Here is a 6,516-nt window from a genome sequence, read left to right on the forward strand (position 1 = left end):
TGTTAAACTGAAAAGAAATCATTTGTATGTTTTATTAAACAAACCTCAACAGTAAACAGTTTTCTTAAACTTGGTTCAAATATAATGTTTACATAAATCATCGCATGGGGGACATTTTAGCACCAACATCGTGGCTTTTCCCCCCCCCCCACTTTTTAAATAAAGTTTGGTCAAGACCATGTCACGTCACATGACCTCCTATTTAAGATACACTCTGATCCCAAACCCAGTTCAGACATGATTCTCAGAGTTGATTGGCCAATGCAAATGTGAACTTCTCATGCATTTTTAAATCTGTGTCTGATTTTTAAATTAAACTCTAAAAAAAAGTTCATTTAAACAGCTCAGTTATCGGCCATTCTGCAGTGACTTTGTACTTGTAGTACATGAATTAAAGCAGGAGAAAATTAAAACAACTTTCTTGTTTTAATTTGCAGATGTTGAAGAAATGATTTATTATGACCAAGTAAAGCCTGAGTGAGCGAGTCTCATGTCAGGCAAATAGTCTGTATAAGTGATCGATCAGGGAGTGTTTATGAGAGAATGGGGATAAGAAATGCAGGGCTATGGTCTGAGTGAATCTCCCCTCAGGAGCAGGTGAAAAAGCATCAATACAAAACTACATGATGCAAACATGCTGAATTATTATATTAACACTAATTTCTTGTGGTGTCAAGGCAGGTAATAAAAAAACCCCAAAACATTAAATAAGACACTTTAATTACAAACAATGAAACACAAGCTTACCCATAGAAACAATCACAGGTTTTATGTTTCTTCATCCATTGGTTGAGATAAACCTTCAATTGCAGTAAAGTATGTAGAAAACAACCTCACTGCTAGTTGTTGGTTATTCAAGTTCTTTACTTCCTTTTACTGCCGGCAAGGACTGTGGAGATGTGATGTGTCCAAATGTCACCTCAAGCGGCCCCTCTAGTGGTGGTCCTGGTACCAAAGTAAGGCTTTTTTTTTAATACACACAGCCATAGTTAAGTAACTGAATGCCATCATGTAGTGAAATGGACTGGACACTACAAGAAATGAGAGATGAAGACATTTATGCGTAGTCTTTGAAAATATTATTTTATTTGGTAATCACTAGAGATGTTCCCTGTTGAACTCTAAAACAGCTGGCTGCAATACTGAGTCCTATTTTCACATCTATCTATTAAATAAATTCCCTGCTCCAGTTGCAGAGTGTCAAAATATTAGCAGAGCTTAAGATTTTAGGGTGAGTTCAGGGTTCAACGGAAAAAGAAAACACGTGCTCCACCTCTGGCTGTTTTCTTCCAGGCCTCCCTGAAGCAGTACTGATCCCTGGTACCTGGCTTTGGACGGCTTCTCGCCATCTTACAACAAGACTCCAAACGCCAAACATGATTCATGATTTCCTTCTTTTCTACCACAGGGCTGTTTTTCCAGAGCTTTGGGGAGACTTACATACATTTATTTGACAAAGTATAAAACAAAAAGCCTCTACAGCAAATTTTCCTGCTGTCAGCAGATCTAATAAAAAGACCACAACAACACTTTTCACTTTCCTCCGTGCAGATGGAGCACTCAGGTATTAATCTATGGCATCCTTATGTGTGTAAAGGCTTTATGATTGATATCTGAACCTGACTTAAACACATTTTAACACGCACCCTGCCTCTAAAGTCCTTTAATACACTTCAGTTGTAAGTGAATGAAGCTGTTGATGGTTTAAATCTGGTAAATATGTTTTAAAAATGCATCTGCTAAGACAATGAGATGTGGAACATGAATGAATTAATGGATATTTGAACTAATTTCTCATTGCTGACTATTTTAAACAAAGTTAAGGAACAAGTTCTCCAGTGAATACATGTAGCAACAGAACTGCTATAGTAATGTATAAAAAATAAGACAATAGTACCACCATGATCCTTATAAGGAACACGTCTAGTTTGACTTTGTTGGATAAATTATATTCTTTCATTGTTATTACTAAAAACATGAATATAACCTTGTCTGCATGTTATTTGCTGTGTGGTATCAATCACATCAATGTTACTGATCTTTAAAACATTTCAGCAGTCTGTGGGAAATGCTCAACTTTAAGGAATGTACTGAAGTGGCTTTCAGGAGTGTTGCATCTTAAAAAAAAAACTTTAAAAGGCTGTAACGCTAAAAAATGGGATCAAAATTTTGTATATTTACTGTTTACCATTGTGATTTGTCAAAATGATTGTAGTGCTAAAGGTTTCCATCAAGGGGCAGAAGACAAGCTTAAATTATGCAAAACAGGGTTTTATGCAAAGTTTTTACCATGATGTTTTTCAGAAGTTTTCAGAAACTGTATGAATGCATGTATTATAGTTTATTCATATCAAATATGATACATAAAGCATGAAAGGTGAAGCTCCAAGTTCTGAGTATAGACATGTGCATTTGTAGGAGAGAATATGACTTGAACTGACCTGAAACTCCATCAAAGCCAGCGAAGTGGAAGAGGCTGGTAGTTTTCACTGAATATCTTCACAATTTTATTTTTTATCTATATCAACTTTAAATAATTCAATTTTCAATTTTAAAAGATTTCTGAGATTACACTAGGCTCTAAGATGCAAATGCATTTTGAATGAAAGTCTTATCTCACTTTATCTTTCTGCATTTAAACCAAAATTAGCAGCATATTTGCTCTGCTGTTAAACCATGTGCTGTGATTATGGGATTATTTTTCAGCTAAAATGTATTACTACTATATATCAGCAAATAGCAACATATTTGCCAGATTTAAGCACAAGCAAAGCTTCAATTTCAGAATGTTGGAAAAAGTTTATATGTGACGCATTCACCACTAACCTGACAGACTCGCTGTTTGCCAGTGTCCTGTGTGAAAGGAACACTCCATACTTTAACCTCAGGGTTCATTGAACTTGCTTGAGTTTCTCTGTGGTATTTACATTTTCCAGGTCGTCTGAAGTCAGTGTCCTGGTCATGAACGTCTGCTGATATATTTGACTCTGACACCGAGGAGCCACTTCATTCTCCCATTCATTGCTTTTGAAGGAGCAATCTCCATGTGCAATCTCTATCTTTCAGGGTATCTTACACCTGAGTTTAAACACAGCTTTTAAATCAGCAGCATATAAAGGACAGGTGTGCCGAAGGGTCAGTGATAAAATAAAAGATAGCATGGTTAAGTAAAAGAAACCCATCATGCATATATGTCCTATTTTCCTAAAATAAACATACATTTCTGTAATATTTACTTCTAAAACGAACAGCAAACCTGTGCAGAGAGAACAACACATGCAGATAATAAAGGGAATTCTGATGAACCCAACAGTATCTGAAATATTACAGGTACATTTTACTGGAATAGTCTATATCAGTCAGTGTTTTCTCAATAAACTCTTTTCACGTCAAGATTGGAGATAAGAGATGGCTGTGCTTACTTGCGGGAGAGACACAACTTTGACCTTATCTGAGGTCATGTTATATAGGGATTTTGGTATATGCAAACCAGCTGAATATTTATCTATTGATTTATTTGTTTATCAGAAATTCATAAATTATGTCATGGCAAACATTTGATTCACCTCCAAATAAAACTCCAATTCTAAAACTCGTGATACATTGAGTAAAATTTAAATACAATTGAATGTAATTATCTGCATTTCATTCCAACACAAATAGCGTATCATAGGAAAGAAAACATAAGGTCATTTTACTGTGATGGCAACACATTAAAAAGGTTGAAACAGGGGGATGGTAGCTGCAGAAATGAGCTGTGTGGTCCTTCTCTTTAGTAACACAGCATCCGTGGTTTACAAATAATATTTTCACATTTTGATTCATCTGACGACAGAATAGTGATCCACTTTGCTTCACACCATTTTAAAAGAGCGTTGACCCAGAGAAGATGGTGGCCGATGGTGTTCACATGTAATTTCTTCTTTCATTGAAAGAGTTTCAAGCTTCTTTTGTGGATTTCAGTTTCAATCTTTCAGCCAATGCCCCTATTTTTTTTTCTTTTTGGACTGCCCAAAAATGTTTGCATGTCAGGTAAAGGCCCATGAAATGTCCTTTGTGTTATTTTTAGTGGGGCAAGAAGAATCCTGGGTTCAGCAGCTGTAACCATGAGGTGATCTTCATTCACTGAGGTCTGTTCTCATTGTTCCCTCATTGCTGTTCACACCAACTCAACTCCCAGATGATCCACCTGACTGCTTAAAGTCCTTGTGAGTGACTATTACACACACTTTGCTTACATTTAGGCCATAAATGCTTATGCAATGGCACTTTTACTGACAAATTAAATGTTTGGGAGAGTTTGAAGTAACTGATTTTATTTATTTAAAAAATTGTGCTGAGAAGGATCTGAACTTAATTTTACTTTCCTAAAATCTTTTGAAATTCTGTAATTGTGTTTGGAGCTACACCTGCATGCCCATTTGTGGTTATTACATAGAAATTACAAATGTTGTTTCCATGGTATTGTTTCATCTGGGAATGTCTGATGTGATGTAATATTACCATGGATTAACACAGAAACATGGAATAGGACATTTTGCAGCCCTGATTATGGTTATTACATAGAGACTACTGATGATGTTTCCATCTTATTGTTCTATATGTTGATTCAATTCAATTCAGCGCCACTTCACAACAATGTTGTCACAGGGCACTTAACAAACACATCATTTCAAGCCAATTCATACATATCCTATAATAGAAACCAACTGATGGCATCGAATCATCACTTCAATCCAATCCCCCATTCTGAGCATGCACGAGGCGGCAGTGGGAAGGAAAATACTCCCTTTTAACAGGAAGAAATCCTCAGACAGAACCAGGCTCAGGGAGGGCAGCCATCTGCCTCGACTAGTTGGGGTGGAGAGGACAGGAAGGACAGATCAACATGTACAACTGCACTTATTGATGTCTGCTGTAATGTCATATTAATATGAAATATAATGGAAACATTCAATGGATAATTTTACAGCCCTGAGTTGTGATTATTACATAGAAACTGTCCTATCATAATAGGTAATAATGACATTATGACATCATAATTTCTCCTTTATTTAAGTATGTGTAGATGTTTGAAAACATTTCCAGGCAGCTACCACCACAATATCACTATAGTAGTACTAAATAGTTTCAATTTCTAATTAAATTGGTTACCCTCCTATTTCTGTAGGTTACAGGCAATCTATTACCCTTTACCTTAAGTTTTAGTCTATTACCATTATGTACTCAGTGTTACTTGCAGGATGTTACCTGGTTATTACTTATGGTGATTATGGAGTAATAACTAGTATTTATAAAGTCATTTAATCTGTGTTACCATGAAATTACGACACAATTACCCTATAATTACCGAGCTGTAAGGTAAAGTGATACCAATTGTTTCACTGAAGTGTTTTTATTTATACAATCTAAAGGCCAAAAAGGCATCGATATCAAATATTTGATGCATACAGACGTAATTGTCCTGTTATTACATAGTTATTCCATACATTTTATACACATATATATATATATATATATATATATATATATATATATATATATATATATATATATATATATATATATATATATATATATATATATATATACACACACATACACACACACACACACACACACACACACACACACACACACACATATATATATATATATATATATATATATATATATATATATATATATATATATATATATATATATATATATATATGCAAACTCTTTAACTTCCACCTCTTCCTCCCTTTTCATTCAAATGTGTGGATTTAGGATGCTAAAAGAGTGGAAGAATAAATATGTTTTTATTTTGTTTGGAAGCGTTTTATTTAAAGGGTATTAATTTTGTCAAGGAAACTGTTGACATGTTCAAAACTTCACACAAAGAAAGAAAGCGACAAAAGGAAGAATCTCGCATGTTTCTCTAGTCAGTGGTTGTTTGGAGATGAGGAATCAGACCCATACCCAGAACGTCCATCACATTAAAAAAATGAACAGGCTGTGCTTTTCTGCACGTGCAAACAGGACAGCATTGTAAGACAGTCTTGCTGTTATTTCTGAGCACAGTTGAAGCTTGTGTAACTGGAGCTGCGCTCCTCCCCATAAATCAGCAGCGGGAATGCACACCCACCGCCGCCGCTTACATTGCGCATTTTTCATCAGGGTGCCATTTGCGGACTTCATCAATGTTTGGCTCCTTTTTTTTAAAATGCCACTTTTGCTTTAAGACCTCCTACCCTCACTTGCATTTAGAAGAGACAAGCAGTGTAAAGTGCAGCTTCCAGTCGCAGCTGTCAGCTTGTTTTCAGATGAACAGGCTGCTTCACACTAACAGTTTGTCTGTCGGGGCCAAGAGAATGACCTAATCGGAGTGAAGTGAACCAGAAATACGAAAAGATTCGGGTTAGTAGTAATGTGTGCAGGAAACATCCAATCTGGCAAATGGATAACTTTCCCCGGAATGAAGGAGGGGTCGGTGGCGAGAGCCGAGCGCCGCCCCCCGATCCGACAGGCTGA

This window comes from Telmatherina bonti, assembly GCF_933228915.1.
Source record: "Telmatherina bonti genome assembly, chromosome: 2".
NCBI lineage: Eukaryota > Metazoa > Chordata > Actinopteri > Atheriniformes > Telmatherinidae > Telmatherina > Telmatherina bonti.